Source organism: Lepisosteus oculatus, chromosome 14 (genome assembly GCF_040954835.1).
Source record: "Lepisosteus oculatus isolate fLepOcu1 chromosome 14, fLepOcu1.hap2, whole genome shotgun sequence".
In the NCBI taxonomy this organism is placed as follows: Eukaryota; Metazoa; Chordata; class Actinopteri; order Semionotiformes; family Lepisosteidae; genus Lepisosteus; species Lepisosteus oculatus.
The window spans coordinates 4472181-4495538 of NC_090709.1; the positions used below are offsets into that span (position 1 = coordinate 4472181).

General features: G+C 47.5%; 1 long non-coding RNA gene and 1 pseudogene across 1 annotated transcript; both read right to left on the reverse strand.

The window, feature by feature from the left end:
• Positions 1 to 23358, reverse strand: part of LOC102695046 (zinc finger protein 721-like) — a 1154024-nt pseudogene that overhangs the window by 131274 nt on the left and 999392 nt on the right.
• Positions 12474 to 20060, reverse strand: LOC102686105 (uncharacterized). The gene is made up of 5 exons (XR_011191741.1): positions 19555 to 20060; positions 17081 to 17317; positions 16478 to 16742; positions 15583 to 15851; positions 12474 to 15221 (listed from the first exon to the last, which is right to left on the reverse strand). It is a non-coding gene; the product is annotated as an uncharacterized lncRNA (long non-coding RNA).

Sequence of the window (23358 nt, forward strand, 5' to 3'; positions counted from 1 at the left end):
CTGCGTAAAGAAGTGTCGTATGGCCCTGACACATTACCCCTCCACTCTCTGCTTAAAGCAGTGAAGTCAAGCCCTGACATCCCACCCCCTCCACTCTCTGCGTAAAGCACTGTCGTATGGCCCTGACATCACACCCCTCCACTCTCTACGTAAAACACTGTCGTATAACCCTGACATTCCACCTTCGCCACTCTCTGCGTAAGGAAGTGTCTTATGGCCCTGACACCCACCCCTAAACTCTCTACATAAAGCAGTGTCTTACGGCCCTGACATCCCACCCCCTCCACTCTCTGCGTAAAGCAGTATCGTCAGGCCCTGACATCCCAACCCCACCACTCTCTGTGTAGAGCACTGTCGTATAGTCCTGACATCCCACTCCTGCCACTCTCTGCATAAAGCAGTGTCTTATGGCCCTGGCAACCACTCCCGCCACTCTCTGCGTAAAGCATTATCGTCAGACCCTGACATCCCACCTCAGCCACCCACTGCGTAAAGCAGTATCGTCAGGCCGTGATATCCCACCGCTCCACTCTCTGAGTAAAGCACTGTCGTATGGCCCTCACACCCACCCCTCCACTCTATGCGTTAAGTAGTTTTATCAGGCCCTGACATCCCACCCCCAGCCCTCTCTGCGTAAAGAACTGTCGTATGGCCCTGACACCCACCCCCCCCCCCACTCTCTGCGTAAAGCACTGTCATATGGCCCTGCAACCCACCCCTCCACTCTCTGCGTTAAGCTGTGTTGTCAGGTCCTAACATCCCATCCCCTCCACTCTCTATGTAAAGCATTGTCGTATGACCCTGACATCCCTCCACCAGCACTCTCTGTATAAAGCACTGTCCTATAGTCCTGACATCCCACCCCTGCCACTCTCTGCGTAAAGCACTGTCGTATGACCCTGATATCCCACCTTCTCCGCTCTCTGTGTAAAGTACTTTCGTCAGCTTCTGACATCCCACCCCACCACTCTCTGCGTAAAGCAGTGTCGTATGGTCCTGACACCAATCTCTCCACTCTCTGCATAAAACAGTGTCTTATGGCGCTGACATCCCAACCCCACCGCTCTCTGTGTAAAGCCCAGGTTTTTGTTTGTTGTGTTTGTGCTTGTGTACTTTTTTGTTTTAAGTCTCCGGAGCTTTACTCGACCCCCCCTTCCTCCACCCAATAAAGGTTAATACCCCGGAGGAGGGGGTAGCTCTCAGCCGTGGACTCCCGGAGGTTTCCTTTCAGTTAAATGAGGTTTTTCCTCCCCCCAGTGCTGGGCAGCTCATGTGTTTGTATGGGCGTCGGGAGCCCATACAAACTCCCGACGCCCATACAAAGGGGGGGGTACTGTCACGCCCTCTGCAGCCAGAGGGCGCTCCTTCTCTGTCCTGTCCCTAGTTTCCGGTCTGCTGTCCTTCCTGTCCCTCTCTTTCCCTTGGGCTATATATTTCTGGGTCTTGCACTCTGTCCTCGCTCAGCATTGACGTTCGGATGTCCTGAGACCCGCCTAGCACCAGGGCGCCCCACGTCCGCTCCCTGAGGGCATAGGTTTCTATACGGCATTCCTGAACTCTTTGCACTAATGAGCCCGAGCCTTTTTCCCGTCTCGCCGCTACGCATATGGGTCTTTTTCCGCTCTCCTGCTCCCCACGGTTAGTCCCTTTGGATGTCCGTGACACTGCCAGCAGAGATGAAACTATGTTGTGTTAAGATTGTATCGCACAGTAGGAGTAGGAGGATCTCATTTAGAATAGTGCATATAATGTTGGTGCCTCTTCTTCTCAATTTAGGGTAGTTTCCACTTTCATGGTTCATTCCGAAGAAATCAGATGGGTTGACTTTGATCTATGTTCAAGACTCAAGAGATTCTGTCAGTGTAGAACACTACCCTTCAGACTAAAGATACTCAGCTCCTTCAGACCTGTCAGTGTGGGACACTCCCTTCAGACTAAAGAGACTCGGTTCCTCCAGCCTGTCAGTGTGGGACACTCCCTTCAGACTAAAGAGACTCAGCTCCTTCAGCCTGTCAGTGTGGGACACTCCCTTCAGACTAAAGAGACTCAGTTCCTTCAGACTAAAGACTTCTTTCAGCCTGTCAGTGTACCTTTGATGGAAAGGGTGCCAGTCCGTCAAAGGATGCTAACCACTATACCAGAACTGTGCCACCATCTGACTTCTGAACAGTGTAAACTAATTTTCTGAAATAATCTGCTGAAACTTTTTTGCGCCACCTTCTTTGTTGTCAGTGTTTTGTCTTTGTCGTATTGGTTTTGCTGGACCTTGGCCATAAGAACACAAATTTATCCCCCCACCCCAATAGATATAAATCCAAACCTGATTTGCCAGGGATTAAAATTTAAATGAGTCCAAAGTAAAGCAGAGAGACTGATTTGCAAAGGCACCTGGCACGGGGTGGGGGGAGGAGTCCGATTTGAATATTGTCCCTTCAGAGAATCAATTAGATAGGGCCTAGCTAAGCCCAAATGGTTTCCTTGGGGACCGCAGCTAGGTGATCCGAGGGCTGTACAGTCCTGGTAACAGTCCGCGTCTACGCAGCATCCCGGGAAGTCGGAGACACTCCCCGCATCCAGAGGGGAGAAGAAGGGTGAGTGGTGACTAAATTAGAGAGGAAAAAAATATCGAGGAGCAAAGTTTCAGAAAAAGTGCAAAGTTTCAGAAACGCTGTGTAATGAGTGACTTATTAGGAAATCCTGATGTTACTGTTTCGAGGTGTGGAAGAAGATTTTGAGGATTATAGGGAAATTTCAGGACATTTTAAAGATTATCAATGTCCAAACCTGCGAGAAATGTAAGCTTTGTTCGTTTGAGAGTCTGGGAACTTTTAAGCGGGTAGGTTTTTTTTTAAGTACCAAGCAAACCGACAGGGCTCAAAAAGAGCGTTTATTTCACTTTAAGCCCGCAATGTGACCTGTTTTGAAGAGGTAGTGGTTGGTTGTTTTATTGGAGTAAGTGGCGACTCCAAAGCCAGGCTCTGCCTTATGTGAAACTGTACCGGTCAAGCGATGTTGACCCAGGGAGAACCTGATGAGAAAGATGAAAAACAATCAGCTTCTCCTTTATTTTCATGACATCACCTTGCTTTAAGTAACTGCTTATCCAGTTAAAAACAAATCGGTGTCTCTGTGGCTCAGGCTCTGTGCCTGTGGCTGGAAGGGTTTGCCGGTTCAAGTCCCGCAGCTGGCAGAGGAATCCTACTCTGTTGGGCCCCTGAGCAAGACCCTGAACCCCAGCTGCTCCAAGGGTGTCGTATAAATGGCTGACCCTGCGCTCTGACCCCCAGCTTCTCTCTCCCTGCCTGTGTGTCTCATGGAGAGCAAGCTGGGGTCAGTGAAAAGACAAATTCCTAATGCAAGAAATTGAATATGGCTAATAAAAGTGATCTGATCTTACCAATTCAGGGCCACAGGACCTATTCTGGCAAGCAAAGGGCACTAGGCGGGCTACACTCTGGACAGGACGCCACTCCATCCTAGGTCTTGGTAAATTGATCATGTATTATGTCTTTATTATATTATATTATATATTATATTATATAGTATGTGTTGTGTTTGTCCGGCAAAGCCAAGTTCCCATCTGGGCCACTAAAGTCTGGAACCTAATTGGAAACTACATCTAAAAGAAAATCGAACAAATCTGAAAGGAGCTCTTAAGTGTTTCTCTGATTGCAGATTCACCGACCCACAGTGATGGCTAAGAAGATATGCCTCACCTTAATCGTCTCAGGTTAGTGAGTCCTTTTTTCATTTGTGTGGACTAACCCTGAACCTCTGTTTGGAAAGATGATGTTGCTTTACTGCACAGTATTCAAGTTCAAGTTCAAGTTCATTGTCACTATACTCATATACAGGTATATGGTATAACGAAATGCTATTTAGCGAGCTCTCAGACGATACGTAGTACAAAAAAACAACAAATCAATTGTATAATAAAAGAAAGACAGAGACAACAGGCATTGTGCAAAAACAACAACAGGCAGTGTGCAAAACAACAAAAGGTAACAGGTAATGTGCAAAACAACATCAGATGTACAAAAACATGCATCGACATAATGAAATAAAAGGATAGAAATTATGGGGAGTGAGCTTTTTGACATGTAAGGTAGAGGTAGATTTCAATGTGTGTTTGAGTTTTTGGTAAGAAAGAAGGCACTGTGAGGTTCAGATCATAGGTGAGAGGTGAGGTGAGAGTGAGAGAGGCTGGGAGTTTAATAGTTTGATAGTGCAGGGGTAAAAACTGTTTCTGAGTCTGGTAGCCTGGGGCCAAATGCTCCGGTACAGTTTTCCAGATGGTAGAGGGTCATACAGTCTGTAGCTGGGGTCTGTGGGGGTCTTTGATGATGCTTAGAGCTTTCCTCAGGCACCATCTGTCATCAATGTCCTGTATAGATGGGAGGGCAGCCCCAGTATGTGAACAGAACTGTGTCACCAGCTCTCTGTAACTATCTGAAACACAACGACGGTTACTTATCGACAGATACTTTATTGATCCCGTGAGGGGAAATTGCAGTGCGACAGCAGCACAGTCATCACAGCAACAGTGTAATGAAATGATACAACAATACAAAAACACAATCCAATCAGTCCAGTCAGTGAGAAGTGCGCTAAGAAGAGTCGCTCACAGTCCAGAATATACAAAGAGCAAGCCGGAACAGTACACAAAAAAGTTATATTGCACAATATAAATATATTGTCCCTGGCATGTATTGCACAAAAAACAGTTGTAAACGGGGAAAAAAAAAACAGAGGGAAGCAGAGAGTTTACTGTTTAGTCCAAAACCAGGTCAGTGTCAGTGCTGCTCCTGCCCAGACACACAGTGGATGAGTGGTAGAGTGACCTCCTGTAGCGCCCCCCGTCCCACCGCGGGTGGATCAGCCTGTCGCTGAATGTGCTCTTCATTCTCCCAAGCATGTCTTAGAGGGAAAGATGGGAGATGTCCATGATGGCCTGTAAGGTTTTTCCTGGGGCACACGATCGACCTTTTTGGAGTTCTCCAGTAAAAAGGCAAAGAAATATGTGTGCAGCTTCATTCAAATACACCGTTTGCTCCAGCCTACTTGTTAATTTTATTTAGAATTGGTCACAAATTTATATAGTGTCATAGGGAAAAAAAAAACAGTGAACGGTTATAGACAATTTGCCAAGGTTAATTTATGGCTGGTTTTAAAAAAATGATTATATACAGTATATGTATTGTAATCTCCTCATGTGGGCTTTTTCTCTCCTTTCCAATATGGACCGGCAGAGATGGAAGATGAAAAGAGGTTTATTCAGACCTCTGAACTTCGGTGTTGAAAGGGCTGGCGCTTACAGTCAGTCCCAATAAAGTCAGTCCAGGGGTCTGTGTCCCCGGTCCAGTTAGTCCAGGCGGTCTGTGACCTCTGGTCCAGTCAGTCAAGGAGGTCCGTGACCCCGGTCCAATTAGTCCAGGGATCTGTGACTCTGGTCCAGTTAGTTCAGGGGTCTGTGTCCCCGGTCCAGTCAGTCCAGGGGTCTGTGACTCTGTTCCAGTTAGTCTAGGAGTCTGTGTCTCTGGTCCAGTCAGTCCAGGGGTCTGTGACTCTGGTCCAGTCATTCCAGGGATCTGTGCCACCAGTCCAGTTAGTCCAGGGCTCTATGACTCTGGTCCAGTCAGTGCAGGACTCTCTGATCCTGACCCAGGGAGAGCTCAGGTCTAGTAAATCTTACAGGTCACCCTGAATCGCCAGTTTTATTGATGTTTGCTCCCAATGATCCCTTAGTTACTTTATTGAACAGACCACTTGTTTAATCGATCATAGTCCAGGTGATCCAGGCCTTTATTAATTGATCAAAGCACTGTTATTTACTCCTGGTCCTGGAGTGTGACAGGTAAATTTATGAGTGAGAGCCTTATAACAGTGCCAATCGAGTCTAATTGCATTTAGAGTGTATTCAAACCATTAAGAGTCCAGGAAAGGACATCAATATGCCCTTTGATTATTTGCAGGCTCCCTTTAAAACCCACTGGGAAAGGTTCAAGATGCTTCTAAATCTGGAGGTCTCAGTCCTGGTCCAAATCCAGGTATTAAGAGCCTAGGATGGAATAAAGATTAAAAGATACAAAAGCCCTCCAGGCTCAGAAATCAAATCAAATCAAATCAAAGTTTATTTATCAGATGCACAACAAAATGGCATGCAGCAGCAGTAGTTGCTGGCAATGAATTGTCTTTTTCTGCGAGCTCACAAAAACCACAAGAATCACAGAAATCACAAAATTCACAAAAACACAAAAATCACAAAATTGAGGTTACATTTTTTTAAATGGAATAAAACTCAATATGAGTAGAGCTGCTATGTGTCCATGGTGTATGCAATATATACAAGTAATGCAGTTATGCTGAATACAGTGAAAACTGTGTGTCCATGTAGCCATTACAGGTGATTTGCTAAAGGAGCTGCAGGTTGGCTATTTAGCAGTCTAAAGTCTCAACAGTGAATAACAGTCTTATAGTCTCAAAAGTGAATATCAGAGCTCTTCCACAGCCTTTCCTTTACTTATGTGCTTTGTGAGGAGACTGTTCAAGACTTTTTCTGTTGGGGACACAGTCTCTTTCTGCAGGATCAAGATGGCTAAAGTCTCTTAAGTACTTGGCTCACCAATGACTGGAGTGGTTGCACCCTGGATTCAGTTCTGCTGTCTGCTGTCTGGAGTTGGTATGTGCCTCCAGTTCATGTGTGTTTCTTATAGGTTTGCCCCGGTTTCTTCCCATAGTCCAAAGCCATGCTGGTGGGTTAATTGGCTTCTGGGAAAATTGGCCCTGGTGTGAGTGTGGGCATATCTGTGCCCTGCAATAGGCTGGTGTCCCTGTGTTAACATAGTCATTCATCTGTCCTGCCTTGTGCCTGTGGCTTATGGCTCGCTCACATTGTTTCGAGGATGCAAACGACGCATCAGCATAAACACCTGTCTTTTCCCCGAGTATCCTCCCTGAGTTTTGCATCGAAAGTTTGTTTTTCCTGCCGGCACGCCAGAACCCCACACTTAGACATGATCTGTCAGGTGTTTTTGGTTTAAATCATTTGAATTTCATTTGCTGCCCGCTTCTCGGCCTCCGCTAATCCCGCTGTATCAGCTGCGATCGTCTGCAGTCTGGACTGGTCCGCTCATCTGGATCTGAGCAAAGTACAGAAATGACCAGGGGGCCGATTGCTCATCAAAGAACCTGTGGCCACCAGCCTACCAACTCGGAGGTTGTACCTCCTTAGATAGATAGATACTTTATTGATCCCGTGAGGGAAAGTGCAGCGCAACAGCAGCTTTACACAGACAACACAGCCACAGTGTAACGAATGATACAATAATAATAAAAATAATAATACAATACATACAATACAATCAGTACAGTGAGGGGTGCACTAAAAGAGTTACTCACAGTCCAGACACACAAAGAACAAACTAGAACAGAACAGTACGCAGAAAAATCGTAGCACACATATGAAAATAAATATAGATCTAAATATAGATATAGATATAAATATAAATGTATTGCACGGGTCCCTGGCATATATTGCACAAAAAACGGTTGTAAACGGGAAAAGAAAAGAAGAGAACAGATGTAGCAGTAGATGTGTAGATGCGTTCAGTCCAGAAACAGGTCACTGTCAATGTTGCCTCTGCCCAGACGCAAGGTGGATGCGTTGTACAGTCTTATGGCAGAAGGCAAGAATGACCTCCTGTAGCGCTCCCTGTCGCACCGTGGATGAATCAGTCTATTGCTGAACATGCTCTTCATTTCTACAAGCCTGTCATAGAGGGGATGGGAGATGTTGTCCATGATGGCCTCTAGTTTGGACACCATTCTCCTCTCAGCTACTACCTCCAAGGGGTCCAGGTCAGACCCAATGACAGAGCTTGCTCTCCTGATGAGCTTGTTCTGCCTTTTAGAATCCACAGCTCTAATCCCAGGGCCCAAGCATACCACTGCGTAGAAAATGGCGCTCGCCACCACCGACTGATAGAACAAATGTAGCATCTTACTACATACATTGAAGGACCTGAGCCTCCTCAAGAAGTAAAGCCGGCTCTGTCCCTTCTTATAGATGGCCTCGATGTTCTTAGACCATTCCAGTCTATCATTGATGTGCACTCCCAGGTACTTGTACGAGTCCACCATCTCCACGCCACTCCCATGGATGTAGATAGGAGTAGGTTTGACCTTTTTCCTCCTGAAATCTACCACCAGTTCCTTTGTCTTTGTTACATTTAGTTCCAAGTGGTTCAACCCGAAGTTCAAAGTCCGAAGTATAGAGAGTGAAGAGGAATGGAGAAAGAACTGTCCCTTGAGGTGCCCCTGTGTTACTCACTACCTGTTCAGACACACAGTTCTGAAGTCTCACAGACTGTGGTCTGCCTGTCAGGTAGTCAGTGATCCACGAGGTCATGGAGGCATCGACTTGCATATCACACTGGCACTAACTCTCCCAGACGTCAGTGAACATACCAGCATGCCTTTCGACTGGGGAGCAGACTGGAGCAACCTAGAGGAAACCCAGCGTGAGCACAGTGTCGAATATACAAACCAGACCAGAAGCAGAGCTGAACCCAGCGTCCCAACGCTGAGAAACTGCAGTCCTAAAGCTCCTGTGCCACTTCACAGTGCATTGGCAGACCCATTTGAAATCCTCCCCCAGGGAAGACAAAACCACTCAAAACGACAGCCACAAATGTCGGGCTGAGAAGTGCCGGGCCATTCCCCGACCGGATTTGCTTCTCCGACGCGTTGGCACGTCGTGCGCTGGCTTGGCCAGGCATCGCGAGCTGATCACCCCTGCTCCTAAGCCTCAACCCTGCCTCCTGTGTTTCAGGCCTCTGGGAGTTGGTCTCGCCTCACCACTACCACTTCGTGAGCAAGCGCAGGACGTGGGCGGGGGCTCGGGCGTACTGCAGGGGCCAGTACATGGACATGGCTACCGTGAGTGGGCCAGCCGACCTGGAGCAGCTCCTTGCCACCGCCGAGCCGGTCACGGGCTGTGCCTGGACCGGCTTGTACTATGTCTGGGACCTGTGGCAGTGGTCCCTCGGGGGGGGCTACCTCTACGGCGCGGGGAGGTCTGCTTTTAACAGCTGGCGTGCGGGAGAACCAAACAACTACGGCGGCAAGGAAAACTGCGTGGCGATGGTTGGCGGCGGGTTGTGGGCCGATCGCCATTGCAGTTTCAAGAGCTATTCCGTTTGCTATCAAGGTAAATGGCCCCTGAGTCTTTTACGGCCTTTTACGGTCTTTCTCACGCGACTACTGCATGTGAAGGTGGTGGTGGGAGGGGGGGGGGGGTTGGGAGTACGAGAAATTCCCCATTGTTCTCGGAATTGAATCCTTTGAGTGGCTCTTGGGCTGATGGGATGGCGGCACCGGGGCCCTGGGTTCAAATCCTGGGGTGGCGAGGTGGAGTTTGCATGTTCTCCCCTTGTGTGTGGGGGTTTCCTCCAGGTGCTCCAGTGTCCTCCCACAGTCCAAAGACGCTCTGGTGAGTGAATTGGCTGCTGGGAATGTTTGGCCCTGGTGTGACTGTATGCGGTGCTTGTGCCTCCGTGCAGTGGACTGGCGTCCCATTCAGGTGGTACCCTGCCTGTTGCTTGCCAAGGCTGCTCCGCGACCCTCAACCCGACTACTGACTGGGGTTCACTTCTTCAGGGGGGGAAGGCGCAGCCGATCAATACTTCCTAGTGGCTGAGGCCAAGAACTGGACAGAAGCCCTGACGTTTTGCAGAGAACATTACACCGACCTGACCCGGGTGAGGAGCCAGAGCGAGAATGAGTTAGTAAGAGTCACGGCCGGAGGCAGGGAGGTCTGGATCGGACTGTTCACCGAGCCCTGGAAATGGTCCGATGGGGACGTCTCCACTTTCCGCCCCTGGCACGTGGGCGAGCCCAACAATTATGGCGGCATCGAGAGCTGTGGCGCCGTGAATCTTCAGGGGAGTGCGAGAGGCTCCTGGAATGACTATAATTGCAACACCACCTACGCTTTCTTCTGCTACAGTGATAAGTTATCGCGGTGCCACTTCGACAGCCTTATGGAGGTAACCTTGCAGGGAACGTCGCCGGCACTTTGCTATTCCACGACCGCTTGTCCAGTTCGCACTTGTGGTGGCCCAGAGTCGGTCCCAGGGTGCACTGGGTGCAGTGGTTAGCATTGCTGCCTCGTAGTGCCTGAGCTCTGGGTTCAGTATCTGGGCTGTTGTCTGCATGGAGTTTGAATGTTCTCCTTGTCTTTGCGTGGGTTTTCTCCTGCAGTACGAAGACATGCTGGTAGGTTTTGAATCGGCTCCTGGGAAAATGAGCTGTGGTGTGTGCCCTGTGACGGACTGGCATTACTGCCAGGGTTAACCTTGCCTTGCACCTGTTGCTTTCTGGGATAGACTCTGGAGCCACCTTCAGAGCACCAGTCTTTTGTAATATTGTAAGTGATGTTTTGACGTCCTTGACCATATAACTGTCCCTCAGACCAGGCAGGGTGAATCACTTAATGCTACTTCAGAATGGGGTTTGCCTCTTTTTTTGTCTTCTATGCTGTTTTCATCCTTTCCTCCACAGGGAAGAGAGTGGTGCTGAGAGTAAGGATATTAATGGACTCGGAAGTGAATCCTAATGACCCAGATGTTAAAGAGTGGCTTCTGGTCCAGGTATAGGAAATCGACTACTAGATTGTGTCAGTGTGCATAGGTGGCTTGCGATATTCCAGGCTCCTCGTAAAGAAGAAACTAAGCAAATCATACTGTTGGAGCTGCAGTAGACAAAAAAGATCATCCAGTCAATGCTATGCATAATGAGCCACACATTGCTTTGTTATACAGAAATCAGAAATACACTCAATCATAATGGTTGTCACACATTGCACGCAGTGGGTTCCTACCAATATGAATCATTATTGGGGATTTTCTTTGGTTAAAAAGCAGCATTTTAGGAATTCAGGAAACAATCAGATGAATATAAAGGGATAGTGTACTTATTATTGTAGTGTTACCTCACCTGGCTGGGGAAATCATTTGTGAAGAATGAGCCAGGGAGGCAGTTGCAAGGGTCAAGATAGGATGGAAGGAGGGGAGCAAGAGAAGATTAGCGCAGAGCTGTGGACAGACTGGGAGTATTTATAAACTGGGGAGTGGAAGTGATTAATAAACACAATACAAAACAAACAGAAGAAATTACTATTATCTTCCTTTTGGCATTTTGAATTAAGGGAGCATATGAATAGGCCCAAAAGTGCAGGGTAGTTATAGAGTTAATAAGGGCTTTAAACTAGAATATAAGAGAGAGAATACTGGAGATCATAGTTGCAGTTATATCAAAACGCTGACCTTTCCCTTGCTGGCTTTGTTTATTGTATCATGCCTGCTCACGTTGGATTGCTCAAAGACCCTTCCGAGTAACCACAGCAACTGACGTGGCCACCTGTCAGTCACCTGGTTGCCGTGACAGTGCAATCAGGTGGAAGATCAGTTCCACCTGCTCACAGTCAGCCCTCCACTCGCTCAGTGTTAGGGAGTTCAGGCTTGAGCCTTGGTGTTCCTTAGTCAAGTTTTCCTTGATTCTTTGACCCCATTTCCCTCGACCTTGCTCTTGGATTGCCCTTGTGTTTGCTCCTTGGCGTCCAAGATTTCTCGCCTCGACCTCGTTTCTTAGCTGCTTCGCTTGGGTATCTATCGGCTCCGGGCTTTGCTTGCTTTCGACGTCACCTCTCTGGCTGCCTCCCTGCTTCGTTCTGCGACTTTGAATCCCACTACGTCCCACGTTTTCCAGAGCGCTCACTCCAGCTGCCACCTCCCACTACAGACCACTATCACCCACCACAGGCGCTGTCTGCTGCTGCTTCCGTTTCGCCCGGCGATCGCGTCCTCCCTGCCGCGACAAGACCGCGGCTCTCGTTCAGGAAGACGTACCGGGCCCTGATTTCTGACCCGGGCTGCTGTGGTACTGTCCCCTCCACAGGTGACGAGAGAGCTGTCCAGGCACACCGAGCTGGGCAACACCAGCCTGCGCTGGGGCCAGGAGGACAATGGCGTGGTGTTCTCGAAAGACGAGGAGGAAGATGGTGAGATGCTTAAGCAGCACAGCCTTGGCGTTGCGCATTCTGAACGCCAGGAACTTCATCAGTGATGTCTTTGCTCCACAGGGCAGTGCCACCCTATGGGAGACTGAGTGTCGGAGGATCAGTCTGCACAGGATTCCTCTGTGAAACACTGGCGACTGGCCACTGGCGACCGACTTAGACCGACATCTAAGAATAATGCAAGCTTCAAATACCGTAGCATTTATATTAAGGTTCAATATATATGGATATAGAATAATATTTTCTCTATGAGTGGTTCTCTGTTTAAACATGAAGGTCTGGTCTCAGTACAGTGAAAATGCATTGAGAGTTGTTTAATGAATATATATATATATTATCACATTTAAATGTAGTAGTAGTATTCAGGTCCAAGGGAATACTATTTGAGAACTGTTTGCTTTGGCAATCACTGGTGTATTTTTCCTCTCACGTATGTTTGGACGGGAACATTCGATCAGCCTTACTGGGCAACTTGACTTTCTGACCAGCTGCTCAAAAGTTGGATTTCAAAAGTTTTAAGGAGAATAAAAGTGGTTGGTTAGTTGATGGTTGATGACATTGAAACCACAGATCAGAACAGGTGGACTTACAGTAAGTGGAATATGATTAAACGTCAGATTTTCAATTTTGACAGCTTAGAGACTAACAATAGACTAAACAGATTAGGAACATCTATTCTACACAGGGGGACGTAGTAAGATCTGTAAATTATTCCATGTATTATAAGTACATGTGTACAGAACAAACACTGAGCTCTAATAAGCTGAATTGTCTATTGGTATCATTAACTTTTCATATGTTCTTAAGTAATTTGATTTGTTATAAATAATAATAATTGCTTACACTTATATAGCGCTTTTGTGGACTCTCCACTCAAAGCTCTTTACAGGTTAATGGGGATCCCCTCCACCCCCTTGTGAGCAGGGTGACAGCTGATCCACTGTGAGAGCGGAGGGAGTGTCTCCCTCTACTGCACGGACACCGGAATTCAGGGATTAAGCCGCACTTCCTTAGTGACCGTTGCTATGCACGACTTTCGTTTTTTTTTATTGCAACAGCAAAAATTCATACCGTACAAACAAGAGTACATATAACATATAACACCAATAACACCGTCAGGGGCTACATACTGTAATACAATTGCACTTGACCAAAAAAAAGACTAAACAAGGTAAAAAAAAGATAAGGTCCACACAACTCTCACATTCTTACATTTAGAAATACTGTATTGTAGATAACTCCCTTTTGCCTATTTTAAACTTTTCAAACATGTGTCTCAGACCATTTCATTTAATCTATATAATAACGTGTAGTATTAATGATTTAAAAGTAACATACTTCAAGGAACTTCTTGAAGGAGACATACTGTATATATCTGTGCATACTCAGGGTTATAGTGCTACTTAATCACGCTGGCATGTATGGAATAAATAGTGGATTATAGTGACCATGCAGCTTGGTGTCGGTCACCAGAGTAATTAAACATAGCAGTAATTGCCTTTGCTCCTAACAAGGCTGTCAAGAAAGGATCGAGGCTGCCAGGGTTGTATAAATCTTGAATATACCTGCTCAATATCTGGAACTGCAGTCGACTTTCATGAGCGTAAGACATCATCCAAACTAGGTACTGTGTAATCATCGTGGTCGTAGCTCCTCTGTCATCCAATGGAAGCACAAGGCACCTGCGTTCAAGTCTTTTGTGAGGTCATGTGCATGCATCCAGGATGGATAGTGGTGTACCCTGCTAGTCCCATAAGGGACACACACACAGAAGAATATGCAGACTCCACCCCAACAGCACTCTGGGTCTGGACTTGAACCCGGGGCCTCTGCAGTACGAGGCAGCCAAGCAAAACCACTGAGCCACAGAGCTGTCCCCCAGGTACCTCCATATATATCCATATATGTCCCTCCATATATATCGAATAAGGAGTCTCAGAGGCTCCTTAACACAATTCTTGCTCCTTAACCTGAAGCACTGGACAATAATGAGACAGGCAAATTGCTATAAAATAAAATAAAAAGCAAACTCGAGCTAAATCTCTTCCTACAAAGTGGATGTCCAAAATCGAACAGAGTTTTAAAAAAATGCATTGCCATCTAGGACTACACCCCCAGGGTGGTAGAAACATTTGCCACATAATTACTCTGTAATCAGACTTCCTGCGGTTTCAATGTGAAATATACATCATTCAGCTCAAACGTTTTCTTGCTCTGTGGTGTTGTCATTGGAAGCTTATTAATATTCGTGACCAGCATTCATGTTCCATGCGCCTGAAGTGTGTTGCCATGTGAAACAGCTTAATAATAAAAATTAATAATAATCCCTTACATTTATATAGTGCTTTTCTGGACACTCCATTCAAAGCGCTTTACAGGTTAATGGGGATCCCCTCCAGCCCCACCAGTGTGCAGCCCCACCTGGATGATGTTCCAGTCCGCTCAGCACACAGAAGCTCTCAGTGGGGAGGGGAGCAGAGGGATGAAGCCAGTTCAGAGATGGGGATAATTAGGAGGCTGTGACTGGTAAAGACCAGGGGGGGATTAGACCAGGACAATGGGGTAACACCCCTACTCTTTTCGAGAAACGCCCTGGGATTGTTGATGACCACAGAGAGTCAGGACCTCGGTTTTACATTTCATCCGAAGGACGGCGCCTGTTTACAGTCTAGTGTCCCCATCACTATACTGGGGCATTAGGACCCACACAGACTGCAGGGTGAGCGCCCCCTGCTGGCCCCACTGACACCTCATCTTAAAATCTTTTTTAAAAATCTGCGGCCGGCAGAGGAATCCTACTCCGTTGGGCCCCTGAGCAAGGCCCTTAACTCCAACTGCTCCAGGGGTGCTGTACAATGGCTGACTCTGCACTCTGACCCCCAGCTTCTCTCCCTGTCTGTGTGTCTCATGGAGAGCAAGCTGGGGTCTGTGAAAAGACACATTCCTCATGCAAGAAATTGAATATGGCTAATAAAAGTGATCTGATCTTATCTTTGTGAAGATAGTGGTAAAAATGGCACACAGCACAGCTTCTTCTGGTGCAAGATGACTACAGCCCCTGCTGCCATCACACACAGAAGTGCCAGAATCACCCTGACATGCAGTCTGGAATCCAGGCGGTCAGAGTTCAGACATGCGGCATAATCTGTTATAGAGACAAGAAAAGTTTCAGATGTTATCTGCTGCATAACAAAAAGAATGTGACTCTGTTATCACCCTAGTGTGTGATACAGTATAATACACACTGATCTGCTCCAGACTCACCCCAGTGTGTGATGCAGTATAATACACACTGATCTGCTCCTGTATCACCCCTGTGTGTGATACAGTATAATACACACAGATCTGCTCCAGACTCACCCCAGTGTGTGATAAAGTATAATACACACTGATCTGCTCCAGACCCACCCCAGTGTGTGATAAAGTATAATACACACTGATCTGCTCCACTCTCACCCCCATGTGTGATATAGTATAACACACACTGATCTGCTCCAGACACTTACCCCAGCTCAGCGTGACGCTGTGGTTGGAGCTGTGATGAGTGACAGTACAGCTGTATTCCTCGATCTTACTCTCTCAGATCTCCACACTCTTCTTCAGCTGTCTCCGTTGGGTCTGAGCCCACTGGACCACACGTCCTCTCCCTAGGTCTCTCCAGGCCTGAACAAACTGACCTCTATGACTCCAGGACTGAAGCCAGTGACCAGACAGGACAGAGAACAGCTCTGTGTGTCTCCCAGATGCTTGGAATAGACAAACACCTGAGGAGAGACTGAGAGGGAGACCGGAAGCAATGTTAACACACTGAGAATTAGTGTGGACACTGTGCAAGGTGAGGCAACATCGCTGCACAGACAAAATATTGTGTGGCTCCTTTCTGCAAACCTTTACAAGCACAACATGTCATTATTAGACAATTATACAAATCAAACACATTTTCTCTTTGTCTGTTTCTCAGGCTGGGACAGGAGGTCACACACTGTATTATTATTATTACTGAGAGACAGGCTCACTGTTCCTCAGGCTGGGACAGGAGATAACACACTGTATTATTATTATTAAGAGACGGGCTCACTGTCTGTTCCTCAGGCTGGGACAGGAGATCACAGTAGAACTGGAGCAGTGCAGACATGTCCTGTTCACACAGGATCACACAAGCTTCACATTCACACAGACACAGACACACACTCACACACGAGCCAATTTCCCATAAGCCAATTTACCCACCAGCAAGTGGGAGGAAACCCACACAAACATGAGGTGAAAATGCAAACTCCACACAGACAGCATCCCAGAAACTGCACTGTGCCACCCACTCCTCTGCACATGGGGGAACTCCTTGTGTAGAGCTTCTAGGTGCATTTGTCTCATATTGTATCTGATATCTCTCTGTCTCACCTTTGTGTGTTTTTTGTGTTTCTCTCTGTACTGCAGGAATCTCTTCAGTGTTTCCATACAGTCAGTCTCCAGGAAGAATCTGGTATACTGGTTTTTAATCTTGTTCTGGTTCCAGTCCCTTTGAGTGCCCTCTGCCTCCAGGGAACTTGCTCTCCAGGTCATGTTGTCCACCTCAAAGGACAGGAAGTCTTGTCCATTGAAGCTGTAGTGACCAAACAGAGCTACACTCCCTCCAGTCTACAGCCTTGCCACCTCTGGAGCGCATCTGGAGAGAGAGACCGAGGACACTGACACAGACAGAGAGACCAGGGACAGTGACACACACACAGAGAGACTGGGGACAGTGACACACTGAGAGAGAGACCAGGGACAGTGACACACACAGAGAGACCGGGGACAATGACACACACACAGAGAGAGCAGGGACACTGACACACACACACACACACACACACACAGAGACAGAGACAGAGACAGAGACAGAGACAGAGACAGAGACAGAGACAGAGACAGAGACAGAGGACACTGACACGCACACAGAGACAGAGACAGAGGCAGGGACAGAGGACAGAGGACAGAGTACAGAGCGGAGGGCTGACTGACCTTTCCCCATGTTGCTCCTCTTCCTCAGCCTCTCCCTGCTCTCCGTCTCCTCGTGCTCGTAGTCGACGTCTCTGAGGCCGGCAGCTCCGCTGGGCCAGCGGAGCCTCCAGGAGGCGCTGTCCCAGTGAGAGACCGTCTGCTGGTCCAGCACCCTGGAGATCAGGAGCTGGGAGAGGAGCCCTGCCTCCGACACCGCTGTGGAGCTGTAGACCAGCCAGTGGGAGGCTGAGGCGCTCTCTGTGTGCGGGGGAGTGAAAGGAGAACGGCGCTGTTTCCTTAGCACTTGAGTGCGGACCTTTTAATTTCAATTCAATTTATTTGGATATAGTGCCTTTCACAACAGGTTGCCCCAAGTGAACAATGCAAGTGACACTGTGTGAAAACAGAACAGAAGAACAGAAGACCAGTAGACAACAGAGGAGAGGAACCAAAAACTCCTTAGTATGGAGAAAAGAAACCTCTGGGGGTCCATGGTCAACTGGCTGCCCATCCCTTTTGGGCATTCTAACATTATACAATTAAGAAAAAGAAAATAAATGAATGAGGGTATTAATCCACCCGTCCATCATGTCTTCTGTGTGTCAGTACTCCATGCAGATCTCTGTCGAGCAGCAAACTCCTCCTAGACGATAGCTATATCCAGACAGATAGCGCCCATCTAAGACACTGAAGAAATGAAGTTCCTTTCACTCGCTGGCCACACACTTCTGAGACGAGGAACAGGCCTGGCAGCTCCTGTTCTCTAAGGGAGAATTTCTTTTTTACTGGGGCGATCCGAACTTTTCTCAAGAGCTGGTTGACAAACGTGTCGTCGTAATTTTAGACAGACAATCAGACACACACCTACTTGCAGGCAGTCAGTCAGATAGAGTAAGACAGACTCTCGCAGGCAACCAGTCAGACAGTCAGACAATCAGACAATCAGACACACACCTACAGTACTTGCAGGCAGTCAGTCAGTCTATCAGACAGACACAGGCAGATAGTCAGACAGACAGACACAGGGGGGCAATCAGACAGACAGTCAGACAGTCAGACAGACTCTCGCAGGCAGGCAGTCAGACAGTCAGACACACACCTACAGTACTTGCAGGCAGTCAGTCAGTCTGTCAGACAGACACAGGCAGACAGTCAGACAATCACACCTGACACCTGATACCTGAAGGCTCCTTGGCTGAAATGTTGTTTTCTTTCTTCTCTTTTCAGCATGGAATAAACCTATTCCTTTGCAGCCTAAGCATGCTGATGCAGCTACCCCACCTGAATTAGTCAGACAATCAGACACACACCTACATGCAGGCAGTCAGTCAGTCATACACACAGTCCTGAAAAAAGAGAAGAAAAACATTAATAAAAAAACCATCCAAACCGTCCATCCATTTTCTAACAGCTGTATCCAGTCCAGGGTCACAGGGGGGAGCTGGAGTCTATCCCAGCAAGCAACAGGCACAAGGCAGGGTTCACCCTGGACAGGACAGCAGTCCATCACAGGACACGCACACACACCCTGGACAGGGCACCAGTCCATCACAGGACACACACATACACACACACACCCTGGACAGGGCACCAGTCCATCACAGGACACACACACACACCCTGGACGGGGCACCAGTCCATCACAGGACACACACATACACACACACACACCCTGGACAGGGCACCAGTCCATCACAGGACACACACATATACACACACCAAGAAGTCAATTAACCCCCCAGCCTGTCTCTGGACTGGGAGGAAACTGGAGCACCAGGAGGAAACCCCCACAAACACAGTTCAGAACTCCACACAGACAGCACCCCAGGTTCTGAACTGATCCCAGGGCAGGAATAACAACCACTGAGCCTCCCCCAGACATCTATACCTTTTATTTGTACGGAAAGTATTATATATAGAGACATGTAAATATCACTTCTCGAACCTGTTGTTTCCAGCTTCCTGTAAAGTCGTGTGGAAAGTTGTTTATTTCTGATACGAAGTAGGACTGAAACTCCGAAGTAATGAAGACAGAAGTCGGTTCAACGACAAAAGGAGTCAGGCGCCTCTGAAGTCCGCCTACGCGTCAGAAACTGGTGCGCGTTTATGCCCTGGCCCGCTGTCATTGTTTTATTCGGTTATGCAGTTTAACATATTTTTAAGTTAAAGAGAGCTCTCTACTTCCGTCTCTGGACAGGTTTACGATGATGATACACGCGTTTCCTTGTTCTCTGACTGGCCATGCGGCGGCCATGTGACGAGGAAACGGGAGAGAGCAGGACAAAAATTAAAGAGAGAGAGAGAGACGGTGGAAATGTGACAGTTAAAATAAACTGCCAGAAGAGAATAACCGTCTCCGTCCCGTCCCTCTCCCTGCAGGCGGAGTGTTTAGTCACCGCCGACCTCACGTACCCTACAGCAGTTAGTGAACAGGGCACTAGGTACTACTGAGCTTCCGTCCGGACTAAGCCCGGAGAGGACGGCGGTTCACTCACCCGTGGGGCTGCCCGGACCCGGATTCCCGTCTCGGGTTTGACAGCCCGTCTCCTGCGGAGCCGGAGCGGACTGGCGACGCGTACACCGGCCAGGCAGCAGTTTAATCGGAGGTTGTAATCGTGGGGGGGAATTTAACCTTACGAGAGTTTCTTCTGTTACATTTTTTTTCTGTTAGGGAAATTCATATTACAGGATAATGTACATTTACTATGTAAGGCGTTTAAAGGTCGAGGAGAGGTTGGGAAAGCCCCTGAAACCCAGTGCTGGAAACGTCCGTCTCCACTAGGTATAGAATGCGCTCTTTACACGTCATTCACAGGCGTCACGTTACTCGGGCAACGGAGGTACGCTTATCCTCGGTGGGCAAGTTGATGTAATTCAGTAAAGCTGGAAAAGATACTCAGACACGTTAATTTATCACCTGCATATATTAACAAAGTTATTTTAGATGGGCTTGCAGAACTATATCTCTAAGCATTTAAGTTCCAATGTTAGATTTAAGGCGTTTGATATTATGTTATACTGTGCAAGATGTAATGTGGAAGTTGACTGTTTACATTTGATCTGTTAGTAAAACTGGCTAGATATCGGAATCACAAAACAAAACGGCCCATTGATACCCCCTCCTTTAACGCTTATAAAATGGAACTGCAATATCACTTAAACTGTATTATGAAGATGAAAAATAACAATGTTAAAAAACAATAGATGTATATAAAACTGATTTATAATAACCTCTAGCTGCGTATTGCTATGTGTGTGTGTGTGTATTTTTTTTGTTCACATATTTTTTGGATATCTTTCCTCCCTTTGTTTGTTTGTCTCTCTCTCTGGGCTGCAGAACCCGACGGCATACCCAGTCGCATCCTCAGAGCCTGCGCCAATCAACTGGCGGGTGTATTCACAGACATTTTCAACATGTCTCTGGCCCAAGCCGTAGTCCCCACCTGCTTCAAGACAACCACCATCATCCCAATACCAAAGAAAACCACAGTGACATGTCTTAATGACTACCGACAAGTGGCACTAACACCTGTCATCTTGAAGTGCTTCGAGAGGCTGTTCATGAAGCACATTAAGGACACCATCCCAAACACAGTGGACCCGTACCAGTTTGCCTACCGGTCCAACAGATCCACAGATGACGCAATCTCCATTGCCACACACACGGCCCTATCCCATCTGGACAAAAAGAACACATATACAAGACTACTATTCATCGACTTCAGCTCAGCTTTTAACACTATCATCCCAGAGAAACTAGTCAAGAAACTCTGGGTGCACTGGGTCTCAACGCCACCCTCTGCAACTGGATTCGGGACTTTCTGACAGGCAGACCTCAGGCTGTCAGGCTTGGAAACCACACCTCCAGCACACTAACTCTGAACACTGGGGTCCCCCAGGAGTGTGTGCTTAGTCCATTGCTCTACTCCCTCTATACCCACGACTGTAAGGCCAAACACAACACCAACTCCGTCATCAAGTTTGCCGATGACACCACAGTTGTAGGTCTGATCACAGACAATGATGAGAGGGCCTACAGGGAGGAGGTCAATCTCCTTACAACATGGTGTGATGACAACAACCTCACCCTCAATGTCAGCAAAACCAAGGAGCTGATCGTTGATTTCAGGAAACTGCAAACCGGACATGCCCCTATCCACATCAACAGGACTGAAGTGGAAGGGGTCAGTTACTTTAAATTCCTTGGTGTCCATATCACCGAGGACCTCACATGGTCTCTCAACACCACCTGTCTGATCAAGAAAGCGCAACAGCGCCTGTACTTCCTAAGACGGTTGAAGAAGGCTAAGATATGTCCCCAGATCCTCACTAACTTTTAAAGATGCACTACAGAAAGCACACTGACAGGCTGCATCACAGTGTGGTATGGCAACTGCAGTGCTGCTTACCGCAAAGCCCTACAGTGGGTGGTGAAAACTGCCCAGTCCATCACTGGGGTTACCCTCCCATCTATCCAGGACATTTATGACAGACGGTGGTTGAGGAAAGCTCTAAGCATAATCAAAGACCCCACACACCCCAGCGACAGACTTTATGATCTGCTACCATCTGGAAAACGGTACCGGAGCATTCGGGCCCGGACTACCAGACTCAGAGACAGTTTTTACCCCTGCACTATCAAACTGTTAAATTCCCAGCCTCTCTCACTCTTACCTCACCTCTCACCTATGATCTGAACCTCACAGTGCCTTCTTTCTTTCTTTCTTTCTTTCTTACCAAAAACCCAAACACACATTGAAAATCTACCTCTACCATACATGTCAAAAGCTCACTCCCCATAATTTCTATCCCTTTATTTTATTCTGTTGATGCATATTTTTACACACAACCTGTTACCTTACCTGTTTTGCACATTGCCTGTTGTTGGTTTTTTGCACATTGCCTGTTGTTGTTTTTTTGCACATCGTCTGTTGTTTTTTGCACACTGCCTGTTGTCTCTGTCTTTCTTTTGCTACACAATTGTATTGTTGCTGTTGTTTTCTTATGTCCGAGAGCTAGCTAAATAGCATTTTGTTATACCATATACCATTTATATGAGTGTAATGACAATAAACTTGAACTTGACTTGACTTGACTTGATTTGATGCTGAACTAAAGTTTGAAAATAAGAACTCGCTGCCTCATTTTTTTCCGGGTTTTCATGGGTTAATGAGTTGTCAGAACGTCTGAGCATCTTATGGGTCGCTTGGAGGTGTTGTGTTACAGTGCGTAAAAAAGCTTGGAGACACCCAGATGTGCCTGAACACATCTAACAGTCACGTCTCATTTACTTATATCTTCATGTGCCTTAATTTCAGTTCCCTTTCTTTCTACAAGATGCTTACCTCAGAAAGGGGGCGCAGGTGTCAGTACTGGGAGTCTGGTGTCCTGTGTGTGTCCTCTGTGTCTTCTGTAATGGACTGGTGTCCTGTCCAGTGTGTGTCCTGTGTTGGACTGGTGTCCTCTCCAGGGTGTACCCCGCCCTGTGCCCGTTGAATGCAGGAGAGGCTCTGGCTCCCCCGCGAGACGATTTGATTTTGGAAAGACAAAGTTTTAGAAGCTGATCGAAGATCCTGAAGAGTGCTTGAGCTGGTATCGCTCTAGGTTGAGCCTAGGGGGTTAAGAGACTCAGTTCCTGAAGCCTGTCAGTGTGGGACTCTCCCTTCAGACTTAAGAGACTGAGTTCCTCCAGGCTGTCAGGGTGGGACATTCCCTTCAGACTAAAGAGACTCAGTTCCTGCAGCCTGTCACGGTAGGACACTCCCTTCAGACTGAAGAGACACAGTTCCTCCAGGCTGTCAGTGTGGGACATTGCAGCCTGTCTTTAGTCTCCTTCAGACTAAAGAGACTCAGTTCCTGCAGCCTGTCAGTGTGGGACACTACCTTCAGACTAAAGAGACTCAGTACCTTCAGTCTGTCAGGGTGGGACACTCCTTTCAGACTGAAGAGACACAGTTCATGCAGCCTGACAATGTGGGACACTCCCTTCAGACCAAAGAGACTCAGTTCCACCAGGCTGTCAGTGTGGGACACTACCTTCAGACTGAAGAGACTGAGTTCCTCCAGGCTGTCAGTGTGGGACATTCCCTTCAGACCAAAGAGACTCAGTTCCTGCAGCCTGTCAGTGTGGGACTCTCCCTTCAGACTGAAGAGACTGTGTTCCTCCAGGCTGTCAGTGTGGGACATTCCCTTCAGAATAAAGAGACTCAGTTCCTGCAGCCTGTCAGTGTGGGACACTACCTTCAGATGAATGAGACTCAGTTCCTTCAGTCTGTCAATGTGGGACACTCCCTTCAGAC